Below are 23,114 nucleotides of genomic sequence, written 5' to 3'. Positions count from 1 at the left end.
ATTGGGGTTACGTGCACCCACAATTTTTACTACTGGTATACAGTGCCATTGTCTGACTGGGAATTCAAAGAGTATATTGGGAATACAAATACCCTCATTTCTTGCTACTGCCATATAGTGCCAGTTTCTGACTGGGAATTCAAAGAATATATTGGGGTTACGTGCACCCACAATTTTTACTACTGGTATACAGTGCCATTGTCTGACTGGGAATTCAAAGAATATATTGGGGTTATAAATACCCTCATTTCTTACTACTGCCATATAGTGCCAGTTTCTGACTGGTAATTCAAAGAATATATTGGGGTTACGTGCACCCACAATTTTTACTACTGGTATACAGTGCCATTGTCTGACTGGGAATTCAAAGAGTATATTGGGAATACAAATACCCTCATTTCTTGCTACTGCCATATAGTGCCAGTTTCTGACTGGGAATTCAAAGAATATATTGGGGTTACGTGCACCCACAATTTTTACTACTGGTATACAGTGCCATTGTCTGACTGGGAATTCAAAGAATATATTGGGGTTATAAATACCCTCATTTCTTGCTACTGCCATATAGTGCCAGTTTCTGACTGGTAATTCAAAGAATATATTGGGGTTACGTGCACCCACAATTTTTACTACTGGTATACAGTGCCATTGTCTGACTGGGAATTCAAAGAGTATATTGGGAATACAAATACCCTCATTTCTTGCTACTGCCATATAGTGCCAGTTTCTGACTGGGAATTCAAAGAATATATTGGGGTTACGTGCACCCACAATTTTTACTACTGGTATACAGTGCCATTGTCTGACTGGGAATTCAAAGAATATATTGGGGTTATAAATACCCTCATTTCTTGCTACTGCCATATAGTGCCAGTTTCTGACTGGTAATTCAAAGAATATATTGGGGTTACGTGCACCCACAATTTTTACTACTGGTATACAGTGCCATTGTCTGACTGGGAATTCAAAGAGTATATTGGGAATACAAATACCCTCATTTCTTGCTACTGCCATATAGTGCCAGTTTCTGACTGGGAATTCAAAGAATATATTGGGGTTACGTGCACCCACAATTTTTACTACTGGTATACAGTGCCATTGTCTGACTGGGAATTCAAAGAATATATTGGGGTTATAAATACCCTCATTTCTTGCTACTGCCATATAGTGCCAGTTTCTGACTGGTAATTCAAAGAATATATTGGGGTTACGTGCACCCACAATTTTTACTACTGGTATACAGTGCCATTGTCTGACTGGGAATTCAAAGAGTATATTGGGAATACAAATACCCTCATTTCTTGCTACTGCCATATAGTGCCAGTGTCTGACTGGGAATTCAAAGAATATATTGGGGTTACGTGCACCCACAATTTTTACTACTGGTATACAGTGCCAATTTCTAACTAGGAATTCAAAATGCGCAAGGCTCCCGGAAAGGGACGTGGACGAGGCCGTGGGCGAGGTCGGGGGAATGGTTCTGGGGAGCAAGGTAGCAGTGAAGCCACAGGGCGTCCCGTGCCTACTCCTGTGGGGCAGCAAGCATTGCGCCACTCCACAGTGCCAGGGTTGCTTGCCACATTAACTAAACTGCAGGGTACAAACCTTAGTAGGCCCGAGAACCAGGAACAGGTCTTGCAATGGCTGTCAGAGAACGCTTACAGCACATTGTCCAGCAGCCAGTCAGACTCTGCCTCCTCTCCTCCTATTACCCAACAGTCTTGTCTTCCTTCCTCCCAAAATTCCGAAGCTTTACAGAACAATAACCCAAACTGTCCCTGCTCCCCAGAGCTGTTCTCCGCTCCTTTCATTGTCCCTCAACCTGCCTCTCCACGTCACGATTCCACGAACCTAACAGAGGAGCATCTGTGTCCAGATGCTCAAACACTAGAGTCTCCTCCATCTCCGTTCGATTTGGTGGTGGATGACCAGCAACCCACCCTCATCGACGATGATGTGACGCAGTTGCCGTCAGGGCATCCAGTTGACCGGCGCATTGTGCGGGAGGAGGAGATGAGACAGGAGTTGGAAGAGGAAGTGGTGGATGATGAGGACACTGACCCGACCTGGACAGGGGGGATGTCAAGCGGGGAAAGTAGTGTGGATGTTGAGGCAGGTGCAGCACCAAAAAGGGTAGCTAGAGGCAGAGGCAGAGGTCAGCAGCTTAGGCGAAGCCAGGCCACACCCGGAATCTCCCAAGATGTTCCAGTTCGTACCCAGCCCCGAAAAACTCCCACCTCGAGGGCACGTTTCTCGAAGGTGTGGAGTTTTTTCAAGGAATGCGCCGAGGACAGATATAGTGTTGTCTGCACAATTTGCCTCTCGAAATTGATTAGGGGCTCTGAGAAGAGCAACCTGTCCACCACTTCAATGCGCCGTCATTTGGAATCCAAGCACTGGAATCAGTGGCAGGCAGCAACGGCAGGACAAAGGCCGCCTGCCGTTCACGCCACTGCCACTGCCTCTGCCACTGCCTCTGCCTCTGCCACTGCCACTGCTGACTGTGCTGGCGATGCACTCCAGAGGACGAGCCAGGACACCACTTCATCTGCCTCCGCCACTTTGTTGACTTCTACCTCATCCTCCCCTGGTCCTGTCTTATCTCCTTCTCCTGCACCATCAAAGGCACCATCAGGCGTTTCTTTACAACAACCCACCATCTCTCAGACATTGGAGCGGCGGCAGAAATACACTGCTAACCACCCACACGCGCAAGCCTTGAACGCCAACATCGCTAAACTGCTGGCCCAGGAGATGTTGGCGTTCCGGCTTGTTGAAACTCCCGCCTTCCTGGACCTGATGGCAACTGCGGCACCTCGCTATGCCGTCCCTAGCCGTCACTACTTCTCCCGGTGTGCCGTCCCCGCCTTGCACCAGCACGTGTCACTCAACATCAGGCGGGCCCTTAGTTCCGCGCTTTGCACAAAGGTCCACTTGACCACCGACGCGTGGACAAGTGCATGCGGACAGGGACGCTACATTTCACTGACGGCACACTGGGTGAATGTAGTTGAGGCTGGGACTGCTTCCCAAACTGGCCCGGTGTACCTCGTCTCCCCGCCTAACATTCCTGGCAGGGACACGAGAAGAACACCCCCCTCCTCCTCCTCCTCTACCGCCTCCTCCTCCGCCACCGCCTCCTCCTCCGCCACCGCCTCCTCCTCCGCTGTTAGATTGACCCCAGCTACGAGTTGGAAACGTTGCAGCACTGGCGTTGGTAGACGTCAGCAGGCTGTGCTGAAGCTGATCAGCTTGGGGGACAGACAGCACACTGCCTCCGAGGTGAGGGATGCCCTCCTCGATGAGACGGCAATATGGTTTGAGCCGCTGCACCTGGGCCCAGGCATGGTCGTTTGTGATAACGGCCGGAACCTGGTAGCAGCTCTGGAGCTTGCCGGACTCCAACATGTTCCATGCCTGGCCCACGTCTTCAACCTAGTGGTGCAACGTTTCCTAAAGAGCTACCCCAATGTTCCAGAGCTACTGGTGAAAGTGCGGCGCATGTGCGCCCACTTTCGCAAGTCGACAGTAGCCGCTGCTAGCTTAAAATCTCTCCAGCAACGCCTGCATGTGCCACAACACCGGCTTTTGTGCGACGTCCCCACACGCTGGAACTCAACGTTTCAGATGTTGAATAGAGTGGTTGAGCAGCAGAGACCTTTGATGGAATACCAGCTACAAAACCCTAGGGTGCCACAAAGTCAGCTGCCTCAGTTTCACATCCATGAGTGGCCATGGATGAGAGACCTTTGTGACATCCTACGGGTCTTTGAGGAGTCCACAAGGAGGGTGAGCTCTGAGGATGCGATGGTGAGCCTTACAATCCCGCTCTTGTGTGTTCTGAGAGAATCCCTGATTGACATCAGGGATAACTCAGATCACACAGAGGAGTTAGGGATAGCATCCGATCCGTCACAGCTGGAGAGTAGGTCCACACATCTGTCCGCTTCACTGCGTTTAATGGAGGAGGAGGAGGAGGAGGAGGAGGAAGAAGAGTTGTCCGATGATGTGATGGTGATACAGGAGGCTTCCGGGCAACTTCGAATCATCCCATTGTTGCAGCGCGGATGGGTAGACATGGAGGATGAGGAGGAAATGGAGATTGAACTTTCCGGTGGGGCCAGAGGAGTCATGCCAACTAACACTGTGGCAGACATGGCTGAGTTCATGTTGGGGTGCTTTACAACCGACAAGCGTATTGTCAAAATCATGGAGGACAACCAGTACTGGATCTTTGCTATCCTTGACCCCCGGTATAAAAACAACATCTCGTCTTTTATTCCGGTAGAGGGGAGGGCCAATCGCATCAATGCTTGCCACAGGCAATTGGTGCAGAATATGATGGAGATGTTTCCAGCATGTGACGTTGGCGGCAGGGAGGGCAGTTCCTCCAGTAGGCAACCAAGTTCTCACCGGTCCACACAAACGAGGGGCACACTGTCTAAGGTCTGGGACACCTTGATGGCACCCCCTCGCCAAAGTGCCGCCACGGAGGGTCCTAGTGTCACCAGGCGTGAGAAGTATAGGCGCATGTTGCGGGAATACCTTTCCGACCACAGCCCTGTCCTCTCCGACCCCTCTGCGCCCTACACGTATTGGGTGTCGAAGTTGGACCTGTGGCTTGAACTTGCCCTATATGCCTTGGAGGTGCTGTCCTGTCCTGCCGCCAGCGTCCTATCTGAGAGGGTGTTCAGTGCAGCCGGTGGCATCATCACTGACAAGCGCACCCGTCTGTCAGCTGAGAGTGCCGACCGGCTCACTTTGATAAAAATGAACCACCACTGGATAGAGCCTTCATTTTTGTGCCCACCTGTGTAAAGCACCCCAACATGAAACTCCATGTCTGTACTCAACCTCTCCAATTCCTCCGCATCCTCATACTCATCCACCATAAGCGTTGCACAATTCTGCTAATACTAGGCTCCCTCCAACATGATTTCCCCCAACTCTGCTGGTTAGAGGCTCCCTCCACCCTGATTTCCACCAACTCTGCTGGTTAGAGGCTCCCTCCACCCTGCTTTCCCACAACTCTGCTGGTTAGAGGCTCCTTCCACCATGAATTTGCCCAAACTGGGCTGTTTAGAGGCTCCCTCCACCATGAATTGGTCCAAACTGGGCTGGTTAGAGGCTCCCTCCACCATTAATTGGTCCAAACTGGGCTGGTTAGAGGCTCCCTCCACCATGAATTTGCCCAAACTGGGCTGTTTAGAGGCTCCCTCCACCATGAATTTGCCCAAACTGGGCTGTTTAGAGGCTCCCTCCACCATGAATTGGTCCAAACTGGGTTTTTTAGAGGCTCCCTCCACCATGAATTGGTCCAAACTGGGCTGGTTAGAGGCTCCCTCCACCATGAATTGGTCCAAACTGGGCTGGTTAGAGGCTCCCTCCACCATTAATTGGTCCAAACTGGGCTGGTTAGAGGCTCCCTCCACCATTAATTGGTCCAAACTGGGCTGGTTAGAGGCTCCCTCCACCATTAATTGGTCCAAACTGGGCTGGTTAGAGGCTCCCTCCACCATGAATTTGCCCAAACTGGGCTGTTTAGAGGCTCCCTCCACCATGAATTTGCCCAAACTGGGCTGGTTAGAGGCTCCCTCCACCATGAATTGGTCCAAACTGGGGTTTTTAGAGGCTCCCTCCACCATGAATTGGTCCAAACTTGGCTGTTTAGAGGCTCCCTCCACCATGAATTGGTCCAAACTGGGGTGGTTAGAGGCTCCCTCCACCATTAATTGGTCCAAACTGGGCTGGTTAGAGGCTCCCTCCACCATTAATTGGTCCAAACTGGGCTGGTTAGAGGCTCCCTCCACCATGAATTTGCCCAAACTGGGCTGTTTAGAGGCTCCCTCCACCATGAATTTGCCCAAACTGGGCTGGTTAGAGGCTCCCTCCACCATGAATTGGTCCAAACGGGTTTTTAGAGGCTCCCTTCACCATGAATTGGTCCAAACTTGGCTGTTTAGAGGCTCCCTCCACCATGAATTGGTCCAAACTGGGGTGGTTAGAGGCTCCCTCCACCATTAATTGGTCCAAACTGGGCTGGTTAGAGGCTCCCTCCACCATTAATTGGTCCAAACTGGGCTGGTTAGAGGCTCCCTCCACCATGAATTGGTCCAAACTGGGGTTTTTAGAGGCTCCCTCCACCATGAATTGGTCCAAACTTGGCTGTTTAGAGGCTCCCTCCACCATTAATTGGTCCAAACTGGGCTGGTTAGAGGCTCCCTCCACCATGAATTGGTCCAAACTGGGTTTTTTAGAGGCTCCCTCCACCATGAATTTGCCCAAACTGGGCTGTTTAGAGGCTCCCTCCACCATGAATTTGCCCAAACTGGGCTGGTTAGAGGCTCCCTCCACCATGAATTGGTCCAAACTGGGGTTTTTAGAGGCTCCCTCCACCATGAATTGGTCCAAACTTGGCTGTTTAGAGGCTCCCTCCACCATGAATTGGTCCAAACTGGGGTGGTTAGAGGCTCCCTCCACCATTAATTGGTCCAAACTGGGCTGGTTAGAGGCTCCCTCCACCATTAATTGGTCCAAACTTGGCTGTTTAGAGGCTCCCTCCACCATGAATTGGTCCAAACTGGGGTGGTTAGAGGCTCCCTCCACCATTAATTGGTCCAAACTGGGCTGGTTAGAGGCTCCCTCCACCATTAATTGGTCCAAACTGGGCTGGTTAGAGGCTCCCTCCACCATGAATTGGTCCAAACTGGGGTTTTTAGAGGCTCCCTCCACCATGAATTGGTCCAAACTTGGCTGTTTAGAGGCTCCCTCCACCATTAATTGGTCCAAACTGGGCTGGTTAGAGGCTCCCTCCACCATGAATTGGTCCAAACTGGGTTTTTTAGAGGCTCCCTCCACCATGAATTTGCCCAAACTGGGCTGTTTAGAGGCTCCCTCCACCATGAATTTGCCCAAACTGGGCTGGTTAGAGGCTCCCTCCACCATGAATTGGTCCAAACTGGGGTTTTTAGAGGCTCCCTCCACCATGAATTGGTCCAAACTTGGCTGTTTAGAGGCTCCCTCCACCATGAATTGGTCCAAACTGGGGTGGTTAGAGGCTCCCTCCACCATTAATTGGTCCAAACTGGGCTGGTTAGAGGCTCCCTCCACCATTAATTGGTCCAAACTGGGCTGGTTAGAGGCTCCCTCCACCATGAATTGGTCCAAACTGGGTTTTTTAGAGGCTCCCTCCACCATGAATTTGCCCAAACTGGGCTGTTTAGAGGCTCCCTCCACCATGAATTGGTCCAAACTGGGCGGGTTAGAGGCTCCCTCCACCATGAATTTCCCAAAACTTGGCTGTTTAGAGGCTCCCTCCACCATTAATTGGTCCAAACTGGGCTGGTTAGAGGCTCCCTCCACCATGAATTGGTCCAAACTGGGGGTTTTAGAGGCTCCCTCCACCATGAATTGGTCCAAACTTGGCTGTTTAGAGGCTCCCTCCACCATGAATTGGTCCAAACTGGGGTGGTTAGAGGCTCCCTCCACCATTAATTGGTCCAAACTGGGCTGGTTAGAGGCTCCCTCCACCATGAATTTGCCCAAACTGGGCTGTTTAGAGGCTCCCTCCACCATGAATTTGCCCAAACTGGGCTGGTTAGAGGCTCCCTCCACCATGAATTTGCCCAAACTGGGCTGTTTAGAGGCTCCCTCCACCATGAATTTGCCCAAACTGGGCTGGTTAGAGGCTCCCTCCACCATGAATTGGTCCAAACGGGTTTTTAGAGGCTCCCTTCACCATGAATTGGTCCAAACTTGGCTGTTTAGAGGCTCCCTCCACCATGAATTGGTCCAAACTGGGTTTTTTAGAGGCTCCCTCCACCATGAATTTGCCCAAACTGGGCTGTTTAGAGGCTCCCTCCACCATGAATTTGCCCAAACTGGGCTGGTTAGAGGCTCCCTCCACCATGAATTGGTCCAAACTGGGGTTTTTAGAGGCTCCCTCCACCATGAATTGGTCCAAACTTGGCTGTTTAGAGGCTCCCTCCACCATTAATTGGTCCAAACTGGGCTGGTTAGAGGCTCCCTCCACCATTAATTGGTCCAAACTGGGCTGGTTAGAGGCTCCCTCCACCATGAATTTGCCCAAACTGGGCTGTTTAGAGGCTCCCTCCACCATGAATTTGCCCAAACTGGGCTGGTTAGAGGCTCCCTCCACCATGAATTGGTCCAAACTGGGGTTTTTAGAGGCTCCCTCCACCATGAATTGGTCCAAACTTGGCTGTTTAGAGGCTCCCTCCACCATTAATTGGTCCAAACTGGGCTGGTTAGAGGCTCCCTCCACCATTAATTGGTCCAAACTGGGCTGGTTAGAGGCTCCCTCCACCATGAATTTGCCCAAACTTGGCTGTTTAGAGGCTCCCTCCACCATGAATTGGTCCAAACTGGGGTGGTTAGAGGCTCCCTCCACCATTAATTGGTCCAAACTGGGCTGGTTAGAGGCTCCCTCCACCATTAATTGGTCCAAACTGGGCTGGTTAGAGGCTCCCTCCACCATGAATTGGTCCAAACTGGGTTTTTTAGAGGCTCCCTCCACCATGAATTTGCCCAAACTGGGCTGTTTAGAGGCTCCCTCCACCATGAATTGGTCCAAACTGGGCTGGTTAGAGGCTCCCTCCACCATGAATTTCCCAAAACTTGGCTGTTTAGAGGCTCCCTCCACCATTAATTGGTCCAAACTGGGCTGGTTAGAGGCTCCCTCCACCATGAATTGGTCCAAACTGGGGTTTTTAGAGGCTCCCTCCACCATGAATTGGTCCAAACTTGGCTGTTTAGAGGCTCCCTCCACCATTAATTGGTCCAAACTGGGCTGGTTAGAGGCTCCCTCCACCATTAATTGGTCCAAACTGGGCTGGTTAGAGGCTCCCTCCACCATGAATTTGCCCAAACTGGGCTGTTTAGAGGCTCCCTCCACCATGAATTTGCCCAAACTGGGCTGGTTAGAGGCTCCCTCCACCATGAATTGGTCCAAACTGGGGTTTTTAGAGGCTCCCTCCACCATGAATTGGTCCAAACTTGGCTGTTTAGAGGCTCCCTCCACCATGAATTGGTCCAAACTGGGGTGGTTAGAGGCTCCCTCCACCATTAATTGGTCCAAACTGGGCTGGTTAGAGGCTCCCTCCACCATTAATTGGTCCAAACTGGGCTGGTTAGAGGCTCCCTCCACCATGAATTGGTCCAAACTGGGTTTTTTAGAGGCTCCCTCCACCATGAATTTGCCCAAACTGGGCTGTTTAGAGGCTCCCTCCACCATGAATTGGTCCAAACTGGGCTGGTTAGAGGCTCCCTCCACCATGAATTTCCCAAAACTTGGCTGTTTAGAGGCTCCCTCCACCATTAATTGGTCCAAACTGGGCTGGTTAGAGGCTCCCTCCACCATGAATTGGTCCAAACTGGGGTTTTTATAGGCTCCCTCCACCATGAATTGGTCCAAACTTGGCTGTTTAGAGGCTCCCTCCACCATGAATTGGTCCAAACTGGGGTGGTTAGAGGCTCCCTCCACCATTAATTGGTCCAAACTGGGCTGGTTAGAGGCTCCCTCCACCATTAATTGGTCCAAACTGGGCTCGTTAGAGGCTCCCTCCACCATTAATTGGTCCAAACTGGGCTGGTTAGAGGCTCCCTCCACCATGAATTTGCCCAAACTGGGCTGTTTAGAGGCTCCCTCCACCATGAATTTGCCCAAACTGGGCTGGTTAGAGGCTCCCTCCACCATGAATTGGTCCAAACTGGGGTTTTTAGAGGCTCCCTCCACCATGAATTGGTCCAAACTTGGCTGTTTAGAGGCTCCCTCCACCATGAATTGGTCCAAACTGGGGTGGTTAGAGGCTCCCTCCACCATTAATTGGTCCAAACTGGGCTGGTTAGAGGCTCCCTCCACCATGAATTTGCCCAAACTGGGCTGTTTAGAGGCTCCCTCCACCATGAATTTGCCCAAACTGGGCTGGTTAGAGGCTCCCTCCACCATGAATTGGTCCAAACGGGTTTTTAGAGGCTCCCTTCACCATGAATTGGTCCAAACTTGGCTGTTTAGAGGCTCCCTCCACCATGAATTGGTCCAAACTGGGGTGGTTAGAGGCTCCCTCCACCATTAATTGGTCCAAACTGGGCTGGTTAGAGGCTCCCTCCACCATTAATTGGTCCAAACTGGGCTGGTTAGAGGCTCCCTCCACCATGAATTGGTCCAAACTGGGGTTTTTAGAGGCTCCCTTCACCATGAATTGGTCCAAACTTGGCTGTTTAGAGGCTCCCTCCACCATGAATTGGTCCAAACTGGGTTTTTTAGAGGCTCCCTCCACCATGAATTTGCCCAAACTGGGCTGTTTAGAGGCTCCCTCCACCATGAATTTGCCCAAACTGGGCTGGTTAGAGGCTCCCTCCACCATGAATTGGTCCAAACTGGGGTTTTTAGAGGCTCCCTCCACCATGAATTGGTCCAAACTTGGCTGTTTAGAGGCTCCCTCCACCATTAATTGGTCCAAACTGGGCTGGTTAGAGGCTCCCTCCACCATTAATTGGTCCAAACTGGGCTGGTTAGAGGCTCCCTCCACCATGAATTTGCCCAAACTGGGCTGTTTAGAGGCTCCCTCCACCATGAATTTGCCCAAACTGGGCTGGTTAGAGGCTCCCTCCACCATGAATTGGTCCAAACTGGGGTTTTTAGAGGCTCCCTCCACCATGAATTGGTCCAAACTTGGCTGTTTAGAGGCTCCCTCCACCATTAATTGGTCCAAACTGGGCTGGTTAGAGGCTCCCTCCACCATTAATTGGTCCAAACTGGGCTGGTTAGAGGCTCCCTCCACCATGAATTTGCCCAAACTTGGCTGTTTAGAGGCTCCCTCCACCATGAATTGGTCCAAACTGGGGTGGTTAGAGGCTCCCTCCACCATTAATTGGTCCAAACTGGGCTGGTTAGAGGCTCCCTCCACCATTAATTGGTCCAAACTGGGCTGGTTAGAGGCTCCCTCCACCATGAATTGGTCCAAACTGGGTTTTTTAGAGGCTCCCTCCACCATGAATTTGCCCAAACTGGGCTGTTTAGAGGCTCCCTCCACCATGAATTGGTCCAAACTGGGCTGGTTAGAGGCTCCCTCCACCATGAATTTCCCAAAACTTGGCTGTTTAGAGGCTCCCTCCACCATTAATTGGTCCAAACTGGGCTGGTTAGAGGCTCCCTCCACCATGAATTGGTCCAAACTGGGGTTTTTAGAGGCTCCCTCCACCATGAATTGGTCCAAACTTGGCTGTTTAGAGGCTCCCTCCACCATTAATTGGTCCAAACTGGGCTGGTTAGAGGCTCCCTCCACCATTAATTGGTCCAAACTGGGCTGGTTAGAGGCTCCCTCCACCATGAATTTGCCCAAACTGGGCTGTTTAGAGGCTCCCTCCACCATGAATTTGCCCAAACTGGGCTGGTTAGAGGCTCCCTCCACCATGAATTGGTCCAAACTGGGGTTTTTAGAGGCTCCCTCCACCATGAATTGGTCCAAACTTGGCTGTTTAGAGGCTCCCTCCACCATGAATTGGTCCAAACTGGGGTGGTTAGAGGCTCCCTCCACCATTAATTGGTCCAAACTGGGCTGGTTAGAGGCTCCCTCCACCATTAATTGGTCCAAACTGGGCTGGTTAGAGGCTCCCTCCACCATGAATTGGTCCAAACTGGGTTTTTTAGAGGCTCCCTCCACCATGAATTTGCCCAAACTGGGCTGTTTAGAGGCTCCCTCCACCATGAATTGGTCCAAACTGGGCTGGTTAGAGGCTCCCTCCACCATGAATTTCCCAAAACTTGGCTGTTTAGAGGCTCCCTCCACCATTAATTGGTCCAAACTGGGCTGGTTAGAGGCTCCCTCCACCATGAATTGGTCCAAACTGGGGTTTTTATAGGCTCCCTCCACCATGAATTGGTCCAAACTTGGCTGTTTAGAGGCTCCCTCCACCATGAATTGGTCCAAACTGGGGTGGTTAGAGGCTCCCTCCACCATTAATTGGTCCAAACTGGGCTGGTTAGAGGCTCCCTCCACCATTAATTGGTCCAAACTGGGCTGGTTAGAGGCTCCCTCCACCATTAATTGGTCCAAACTGGGCTGGTTAGAGGCTCCCTCCACCATGAATTTGCCCAAACTGGGCTGTTTAGAGGCTCCCTCCACCATGAATTTGCCCAAACTGGGCTGGTTAGAGGCTCCCTCCACCATGAATTGGTCCAAACTGGGGTTTTTAGAGGCTCCCTCCACCATGAATTGGTCCAAACTTGGCTGTTTAGAGGCTCCCTCCACCATGAATTGGTCCAAACTGGGGTGGTTAGAGGCTCCCTCCACCATTAATTGGTCCAAACTGGGCTGGTTAGAGGCTCCCTCCACCATTAATTGGTCCAAACTGGGCTGGTTAGAGGCTCCCTCCACCATGAATTTGCCCAAACTGGGCTGTTTAGAGGCTCCCTCCACCATGAATTTGCCCAAACTGGGCTGGTTAGAGGCTCCCTCCACCATGAATTGGTCCAAACGGGTTTTTAGAGGCTCCCTTCACCATGAATTGGTCCAAACTTGGCTGTTTAGAGGCTCCCTCCACCATGAATTGGTCCAAACTGGGGTGGTTAGAGGCTCCCTCCACCATTAATTGGTCCAAACTGGGCTGGTTAGAGGCTCCCTCCACCATTAATTGGTCCAAACTGGGCTGGTTAGAGGCTCCCTCCACCATGAATTGGTCCAAACTGGGGTTTTTAGAGGCTCCCTCCACCATGAATTGGTCCAAACTTGGCTGTTTAGAGGCTCCCTCCACCATTAATTGGTCCAAACTGGGCTGGTTAGAGGCTCCCTCCACCATGAATTGGTCCAAACTGGGTTTTTTAGAGGCTCCCTCCACCATGAATTTGCCCAAACTGGGCTGTTTAGAGGCTCCCTCCACCATGAATTTGCCCAAACTGGGCTGGTTAGAGGCTCCCTCCACCATGAATTGGTCCAAACTGGGGTTTTTAGAGGCTCCCTCCACCATGAATTGGTCCAAACTTGGCTGTTTAGAGGCTCCCTCCACCATGAATTGGTCCAAACTGGGGTGGTTAGAGGCTCCCTCCACCATTAATTGGTCCAAACTGGGCTGGTTAGAGGCTCCCTCCACCATTAATTGGTCCAAACTTGGCTGTTTAGAGGCTCCCTCCACCATGAATTGGTCCAAACTGGGGTGGTTAGAGGCTCCCTCCACCATTAATTGGTCCAAACTGGGCTGGTTAGAGGCTCCCTCCACCATTAATTGGTCCAAACTGGGCTGGTTAGAGGCTCCCTCCACCATGAATTGGTCCAAACTGGGGGTTTTTAGAGGCTCCCTCCACCATGAATTGGTCCAAACTTGGCTGTTTAGAGGCTCCCTCCACCATTAATTGGTCCAAACTGGGCTGGTTAGAGGCTCCCTCCACCATGAATTGGTCCAAACTGGGTTTTTTAGAGGCTCCCTCCACCATGAATTTGCCCAAACTGGGCTGTTTAGAGGCTCCCTTCCACCATGAATTTGCCCAAACTGGGCTGGTTAGAGGCTCCCTCCACCATGAATTGGTCCAAACTGGGGTTTTTAGAGGCTCCCTCCACCATGAATTGGTCCAAACTTGGCTGTTTAGAGGCTCCCTCCACCATGAATTGGTCCAAACTGGGGTGGTTAGAGGCTCCCTCCACCATTAATTGGTCCAAACTGGGCTGGTTAGAGGCTCCCTCCACCATTAATTGGTCCAAACTGGGCTGGTTAGAGGCTCCCTCCACCATGAATTGGTCCAAACTGGGTTTTTTAGAGGCTCCCTCCACCATGAATTTGCCCAAACTGGGCTGTTTAGAGGCTCCCTCCACCATGAATTGGTCCAAACTGGGCTGGTTAGAGGCTCCCTCCACCATGAATTTCCCAAAACTACTGTTTAGAGGCTCCCTCCACCATTAATTGGTCCAAACTGGGCTGGTTAGAGGCTCCCTCCACCATGAATTGGTCCAAACTGGGGTTTTTAGAGGCTCCCTCCACCATGAATTGGTCCAAACTTGGCTGTTTAGAGGCTCCCTCCACCATGAATTGGTCCAAACTGGGGTGGTTAGAGGCTCCCTCCACCATTAATTGGTCCAAACTGGGCTGGTTAGAGGCTCCCTCCACCATGAATTTGCCCAAACTGGGCTGTTTAGAGGCTCCCTCCACCATGAATTTGCCCAAACTGGGCTGGTTAGAGGCTCCCTCCACCATGAATTTGCCCAAACTGGGCTGTTTAGAGGCTCCCTCCACCATGAATTTGCCCAAACTGGGCTGGTTAGAGGCTCCCTCCACCATGAATTGGTCCAAACGGGTTTTTAGAGGCTCCCTTCACCATGAATTGGTCCAAACTTGGCTGTTTAGAGGCTCCCTCCACCATGAATTGGTCCAAACTGGGTTTTTTAGAGGCTCCCTCCACCATGAATTTGCCCAAACTGGGCTGTTTAGAGGCTCCCTCCACCATGAATTTGCCCAAACTGGGCTGGTTAGAGGCTCCCTCCACCATGAATTGGTCCAAACTGGGGTTTTTAGAGGCTCCCTCCACCATGAATTGGTCCAAACTTGGCTGTTTAGAGGCTCCCTCCACCATTAATTGGTCCAAACTGGGCTGGTTAGAGGCTCCCTCCACCATTAATTGGTCCAAACTGGGCTGGTTAGAGGCTCCCTCCACCATGAATTTGCCCAAACTGGGCTGTTTAGAGGCTCCCTCCACCATGAATTTGCCCAAACTGGGCTGGTTAGAGGCTCCCTCCACCATGAATTGGTCCAAACTGGGGTTTTTAGAGGCTCCCTCCACCATGAATTGGTCCAAACTTGGCTGTTTAGAGGCTCCCTCCACCATTAATTGGTCCAAACTGGGCTGGTTAGAGGCTCCCTCCACCATTAATTGGTCCAAACTGGGCTGGTTAGAGGCTCCCTCCACCATGAATTTGCCCAAACTTGGCTGTTTAGAGGCTCCCTCCACCATGAATTGGTCCAAACTGGGGTGGTTAGAGGCTCCCTCCACCATTAATTGGTCCAAACTGGGCTGGTTAGAGGCTCCCTCCACCATTAATTGGTCCAAACTGGGCTGGTTAGAGGCTCCCTCCACCATGAATTGGTCCAAACTGGGTTTTTTAGAGGCTCCCTCCACCATGAATTTGCCCAAACTGGGCTGTTTAGAGGCTCCCTCCACCATGAATTGGTCCAAACTGGGCTGGTTAGAGGCTCCCTCCACCATGAATTTCCCAAAACTTGGCTGTTTAGAGGCTCCCTCCACCATTAATTGGTCCAAACTGGGCTGGTTAGAGGCTCCCTCCACCATGAATTGGTCCAAACTGGGGTTTTTAGAGGCTCCCTCCACCATGAATTGGTCCAAACTTGGCTGTTTAGAGGCTCCCTCCACCATTAATTGGTCCAAACTGGGCTGGTTAGAGGCTCCCTCCACCATTAATTGGTCCAAACTGGGCTGGTTAGAGGCTCCCTCCACCATGAATTTGCCCAAACTGGGCTGTTTAGAGGCTCCCTCCACCATGAATTTGCCCAAACTGGGCTGGTTAGAGGCTCCCTCCACCATGAATTGGTCCAAACTGGGGTTTTTAGAGGCTCCCTCCACCATGAATTGGTCCAAACTTGGCTGTTTAGAGGCTCCCTCCACCATGAATTGGTCCAAACTGGGGTGGTTAGAGGCTCCCTCCACCATTAATTGGTCCAAACTGGGCTGGTTAGAGGCTCCCTCCACCATTAATTGGTCCAAACTGGGCTGGTTAGAGGCTCCCTCCACCATGAATTGGTCCAAACTGGGTTTTTTAGAGGCTCCCTCCACCATGAATTTGCCCAAACTGGGCTGTTTAGAGGCTCCCTCCACCATGAATTGGTCCAAACTGGGCTGGTTAGAGGCTCCCTCCACCATGAATTTCCCAAAACTTGGCTGTTTAGAGGCTCCCTCCACCATTAATTGGTCCAAACTGGGCTGGTTAGAGGCTCCCTCCACCATGAATTGGTCCAAACTGGGGTTTTTATAGGCTCCCTCCACCATGAATTGGTCCAAACTTGGCTGTTTAGAGGCTCCCTCCACCATGAATTGGTCCAAACTGGGGTGGTTAGAGGCTCCCTCCACCATTAATTGGTCCAAACTGGGCTGGTTAGAGGCTCCCTCCACCATTAATTGGTCCAAACTGGGCTGGTTAGAGGCTCCCTCCACCATGAATTTGCCCAAACTGGGCTGTTTAGAGGCTCCCTCCACCATGAATTTGCCCAAACTGGGCTGGTTAGAGGCTCCCTCCACCATGAATTGGTCCAAACGGGTTTTTAGAGGCTCCCTTCACCATGAATTGGTCCAAACTTGGCTGTTTAGAGGCTCCCTCCACCATGAATTGGTCCAAACTGGGGTGGTTAGAGGCTCCCTCCACCATTAATTGGTCCAAACTGGGCTGGTTAGAGGCTCCCTCCACCATTAATTGGTCCAAACTGGGCTGGTTAGAGGCTCCCTCCACCATGAATTTGCCCAAACTGGGCTGTTTAGAGGCTCCCTCCACCATGAATTTGCCCAAACTGGGCTGGTTAGAGGCTCCCTCCACCATGAATTGGTCCAAACTGGGGTTTTTAGAGGCTCCCTCCACCATGAATTGGTCCAAACTTGGCTGTTTAGAGGCTCCCTCCACCATTAATTGGTCCAAACTGGGCTGGTTAGAGGCTCCCTCCACCATGAATTGGTCCAAACTGGGTTTTTTAGAGGCTCCCTCCACCATGAATTTGCCCAAACTGGGCTGTTTAGAGGCTCCCTCCACCATGAATTGGTCCAAACTGGGGTGGTTAGAGGCTCCCTCCACCATTAATTGGTCCAAACTGGGCTGGTTAGAGGCTCCCTCCACCATTAATTGGTCCAAACTGGGCTGGTTAGAGGCTCCCTCCACCATGAATTTGCCCAAACTGGGCTGGTTAGAGGCTCCCTCCACCATGAATTGGTCCAAACTGGGTTTTTTAGAGGCTCCCTCCACCATGAATTTGCCCAAACTGGGCTGGTTAGAGGCTCCCTCCACCATGAATTGGTCCAAACTGGGGTTTTTAGAGGCTCCCTCCACCATGAATTTGCCCAAACTCTGCTGGTTAGAGGCTCAATCCACCCTGATTTTCAAAACAAATGTTGGTGCCAACCTCAACTTACTACAAGGGCCAAATTCACTGCTGGTGACAAGCTCTCCTCACTGCAAGTGCCAAATACACATGTTTCAAGGTGTTTTCCTACTGTCAGAGAGGTGGTATTGAGTGTGTAAAGTGTGTAGTTGTTAGGCTGTGATGTTGGGGTAATAGAGGGTCTTTGGTGTGTTAGATGCCCCCAGACATGCTTCCCCTGCTGTCCCAGTGTCATTCCAGAGGTGTTGGCATCATTTCCTGGGGTGTCATAGTGGACTTGGTGACCCTCCAGACACGGATTTGGGTTTCCCCCTTAACGAGTATCTGTTCCCCATAGACTATAATGGGGTTCGAAACCCGTTCGAACACACGAACATTGAGCGGCTGTTCGAATCGAATTTCGAACCTCGAACATTTTAGTGTTCGCTCATCTCTAATGTACAACAATATGGGATTAGCTGGTCTAATAAAAAGCCATCCTTAACATCTCTGTAATCATCATGATTAGGTTTTGCGACTGGGTGTCATAAAGACACCCCCCCCCCCCAAAAAAAAAAAAAAAAAAAAAAAGCTTGTTAAAAAAACCTCCATAAATTCCAGCATGTCACATCAACTGCCTGACCCTGGTTTTACCCACAAAGGCCTCTTTTATGGTAAGGTTGGCATGTAGAGATGAGTGAACAGCGTTCACACCAGGTGGCAAACTCACAAAACATTTGATTCCTCTCCCACCTTCTCTGGTGCTTTTTGCACCAATAACTGCGCAGGGGAGGTGGGACAGGAACTACGACACTGGAGGCATTGAAAAAAAAATCAGAAAAAGTAATTGGCTGGCTAAATCAGGTGACCTCAATTTATACGAACAGTGGATTTAATATCGGGTTCATATGAAACTGTGAACTATGTGACTGTGAGACAGGGATAGATGTACAGGCAGGGTTAGCTAGGGATTACCTTTATTTAGGTGGGACTGTCGCTCACCCAGCTCTTTGGGGCTCTATCTGGTCAGGATCCCTGTCAGCCTGCGATAGGTATGCATTGACCAGCATTGATTGGCCAAATGCCACACAGATTACAGCATTCGGCCAATCAACGCTGGTTCTGCCGGAGGCTCATCTGTGAGGAGGCGGAGTCTAAGATCGGACCAGAATGGAGACTGCTGTAGACCGCTCTTAGACTCCGCCTCCTCCGGCAGAACTAGCGTTGATTGGCCGAATGTTATAGCATTCGGCCAATCAACGCTGGTCAATGCATTCCTATGCCGAGATGTAGCAGTGCTGGCCATGCGCTCAGTACTGCTACATCAGAGATGAAGCAAAGCTGCGTGTGTGCTGAACTCTGCTGCACACTCAGCTCTGCTGCATCAGACACTGCTACATTGCTACATCAGCCAGCACTACTACATCGGCCAGCACTGCTACATCGGGCCGTGCGCTCAGTTTGGCTACTCCGGAGATGCAGCCTAGCAGAGCGCACGGTCAGCCCTGCTACATCGGAAATGAAGCAGAGCTGGACATTCACTGAGCTCGGCTACTCCGGAGATGCAGCCGGGCAGAGCGCACGGTCAGCACTGCTAGATCAGACACTGCTACATCGGCCAGCACTGCTACATTGGCCAGCACTGCTACATCGGGCCGTGCGCTCAGCTCGGCTACTCCGGAGATGCAGCCGAGCGGAGCGCTCGGCCAGCACTGCTACATCAGAGATGAAACAGAGCTGGCCGTTCGCTGAGCTCGGCTACTTGCGCATATCACAAGCTGACAGGGATCCTGACATAATACAGTGACTTGGGCATGTTAGATGCCCCCAGGCATGCTTCCCTGCTGTCCCAGTTGCATTCCGGGGGTGTTGGCATCATTTCCTGGGGTGTTATAGTGGACTTGGTGACTCTCCTGAGTTGAGCATTGGTTTCCCCCTAAACGAGTATTTATTCCCCATAGACTATAATGGGGTTCGATGTTCGATCGAACAGTCAAGTATTGAGCTGCTACTCAAATCGAACTTCGAACTTTGAACATTTCACTGTTCGCTCATCTCTATTGGCATGCTGTTGCTGAAACGTTGGTATAGTGATTGGGGTGATTTCTGAAGACTGGTGTTATCGATGCAGTTCGAGGGTACACCTAATATACAGTATGAATGAGACACATGTACCGGTTCTGGAGAGAAATATATGCCGGTTTGATGGAATCTGAGATTTTTGCGGTTGACCCACACCACCTGGATTGATTCAGGTAATTTTACCATAAAAAAAAATCTAAAAAGGATATTTTATATCCTAATTGATGAAAATCCCTGTTACATGAATCCATTTAGTTGATCATAATTATCTAGTTAAACATACTCGTCACATAGACCACATCACCTCCAAGTTTCACTGCTTGTATGCCAGCTCATTCACTGTTCTCTCTACAGATTTCTATGGCACCTGGCATCGAATGGTGATGTAATTGGCAGTTCTCTTAAGTAGGGTGTAATCTCTCAGAGACACTGCCATATTTAGTGGTTAGATGGGCATCCTCAGGCTATTATTATGTTTCTTCAGTATAACAATTTAATGTTACTTTAATCCAGTAGATAACTGACAGCTTACTTACCCTCTTTCAATCTTGGAGTATTCTCATCTGTTGGCATCTCTGCACTAGGTATTGACACTGCCAAGTGCTGAAAATAAGAAAAGGAGTCTTAGAATGCACGAGTCTGGTCTGCAGTTGTTATTACTTGGTCCATTTTGGTGTCTGAAATTATTTTGTGGATTAATCTGGGGTCTGAATTATTTAGTGTTTTGTATCCAGGCTGAATTCAGTTATGGATCCACTCTAGATGGGGAAGCCTACTTGGTGCATTGCATGGCATGATGCATAGAGGTGATGATGCGTGGTAGTGATAAGTATTGTAAACTGGTTACTATTGGGGCACTATACATAGCAAAACTTTAAATGAGGCACTGAGGTGGCCACAGGCCCAAATGTGGGAAATCTCCTCTCCAGAACTGGAGATATTTCACTTGGGTGCTATTTTTCACTATAACATTGGTGTCTGTGATATTTTGCTTTATAGGGCCCTTTTTTTTCTGACTAAAACGTAGGAATGGCCTTAAGAAAGGCTATTCTTCTCCTACCTTTTCCATTCAGTAGAAATCCGGGTTTTCGTTGTTATGAAATGAGTTCTCTTGCAGCACTGGAGGAAATCCCCAGTGCTCAAACAGAACTGGGGGCATCCCCAATGTTGCGAGAGAAATCTCCAGCGACGCCTCTATCTTCTTCTGGAACGCCCTCCCCGCGATGCCTTCTTTCATCTTAGGTCTCAATCTTCTAGGCATGTGCAGTCGGCTCTGCCATCGGGCCTTGGTCAGAGTGGAATGCGCATGCCCGCGGCCACAAGAAAATGGCCACTTACACAGCCATTATGTGGCCATTTTCTTGTGGCCACTTACACAGTAAGCTGGTGTAAGCGGCCATTTTCTTGTGGCCATGGGCATGTGCATGCCTAGAAGATTGAAACCCAGGACAGAAGAAGACACAGGGAGAGGGCATTCCAGAAGAAGATAGGGGTGGTGCTGGAGAATTCTCTTGCAGCATTGGGGACACCCTCAGTGCTGTTTGAGCGCTGGGGACTGTTCCTAGTGCTGCAAGAGAACTCATTTGCATACTGAAGAAAGCTCAGATTTCTACCGAATGGCGGAGCGGATAAGATATCTAAAGGTAGGAGTAGAATAGCCTTTCTTAAGGCTATTCCTACGTGTTAGTCAGAAAAAAAGGTATCCAATGATAGGATCCCTTTAAGTCACTCTTGCATAAACAAGTCTATATTCTTATGTAATGTCTTGTTCACTTGACTTCCTATGATACAGGTTAAAAGAAGAAGATTAGCTGGTTGTTTACCATAGAAACACACTAATTGTAAATAGGTTTTGTAAGTGACCACTGGTAGATTACCCATGAGGCAAATACATGATTTTGTAATCCACAAAGGGTAAAATCCTTTCTTTTGTAATCTACAAGTAGAGTAACTCTCTTGCTTTGATTGAACAAAGCAGCGGTGTTTCCTAGTAGTAACCCATAGAGGAAGATTTAGTAAATAAATTAATAAAGAGGATGGTCAAAACCAATGGCTGTAGCCTTGATCTTGGTGAAGGGGGTCTTTTTTGGATTATGTGCAATTTACATGAAAGTTTTTTTTTTACACAATCTATGATATATGTATATGTTTGAACCCACCTTTTGGGGCAGTGGTTATTGCCGACAAATATATAGTTTTCCACTGTAATTTCTGTGCAGCTACACATGGGTTGTCTGTGCAACCCGCGGGATTGTGAGTTTTAATCCAACTTTTTCCATGGGGATACTACTTCCTGACGTAATAGGTGTGCCTTGTTTGAAGACGCAGGTTAAACCAATTAATAGCCGTACTTACTTCCTTTATATACTAGCCAGTTTGTATTCAGTCTAGGATGCCATGACTAAGGAAGTGTGTGTTCCGAAACGCGTTGGCATTTTTTAATGTTTTTTTGTCTTTTGTCTTCTTCATTTCCTTGTATAATGTCTGTACTTTTAACTGTTAATATGGATTAAAGAAAGATTTTCACCGTCCTCGGAGTGATGCCGATTTCTCTACATGTTTGTTACTATTTCCTGGCTTTTCTGCTCTGAAAGATTATCGTGCACCCGAATTGGACTAAGGATCAGTTTAAATATAATGATCCGTCACTCGGTATACAATAAGTTAGGTGCTCAGAAAAGGCATCTCACCGCCATATTCAATTAAAAAAGGATATTTCTGGCACTCAGTGGAAACTTTTTATGTTTTTATTTTAAGCATCCAGAGTTATACAAATACATAGACGTTTCGGTCAGTAGACCTTCCTCAGTACAACGGATGCAGGAAGAGTGAACACATGGTGTTTAGGAAAAGGTCCAGTGTGGACTAAGGATCATGTGTGGTGAGCTCCAAAAATACTTCTCTTTTTTGCATCAGTATGTGAGAGCCTGAAGCTGTGTGTTTGACACTGTGATCTGTAGTACAGGGGCACCATAAGATACAGTTGTTGCCCCTTTCCTCTTCAGACTGTGCACTGCAGATTTCAAGTTCAACTCACCTATCTGCTACTTACAAAAGTATTCTGATGACTCTAGGCCTCATCAAAGACGAAGATGACAGGTTGCCAGTGGAACCACCTTAGGATTAATGCTGGGAAGACCAAGGAGATGGTAGTAGACTTTTTGCAAGCAAAGATATTCTCCAAAACCAGTGGACATCCATGGGACGGGCATTAAGATAGTCAAGACCTATAAGTACCTGGGTGTTCTCCTCAATAATTAAGCTGGACTAGGCAGATCACTTGGATACACTGTACAGAAAGGGCCACAGCAGGCTCTACCTGCTTAGGAGGCTGAGGGACTTTGGAGTCCAGGGAGTACTTCTTAGAACCTTTTCAACTCTGTAGTGGAAACCACCATCTTCTTCGGAATGTCCTGCTGGGAGAGTAGCATATCAACCAGGGATAGAAATACTCGTAGGCTCAAAAAAACTGATTAGAAGGGCCAGTCCTGTCCTTGGGAGCTCCCTGGACCCAGTGCAGGTGATGGATGACATAAGTTATACTGTCATAGTGAGCTCCATGCTGGAGAATACTCCCATCCCATGAAATGAGACCATGATAGCACTGGGCAGTCCTGTCAGTGACCGACTGCTTCACCCTAAGTGTGAGAAGGAGCGCTATTGGAAGTCTTTCCTTCCCACTGCGGTTAGGCTGTACATCCAACACCAAGCTCAGCGGAGATAATTCCATACAGAGAACTGAAAGATCTTTAAGTTGTGGTATCCCTTCTACTACTCTGTTACCGTTACCTTTTTATCGGTACCTACTGTCACTGCAATGCCTCTACCTTGGAAGCAGACTCATAGGCTGACTTCCTCATTTCTGGGTAGATCAACCAGATACTGGAGGCTACTAGCAGCCCGTGGTCACTGGCCAGACCCCATGCTGCAGAAGATGCAGATTGGCA

The sequence above is a fragment of the Leptodactylus fuscus genome, chromosome 9, assembly GCF_031893055.1.
Source record: "Leptodactylus fuscus isolate aLepFus1 chromosome 9, aLepFus1.hap2, whole genome shotgun sequence".
In the NCBI taxonomy this organism is placed as follows: domain Eukaryota; kingdom Metazoa; phylum Chordata; class Amphibia; order Anura; family Leptodactylidae; genus Leptodactylus; species Leptodactylus fuscus.
Note: the sequence above shows the minus strand (reverse complement) of the source record.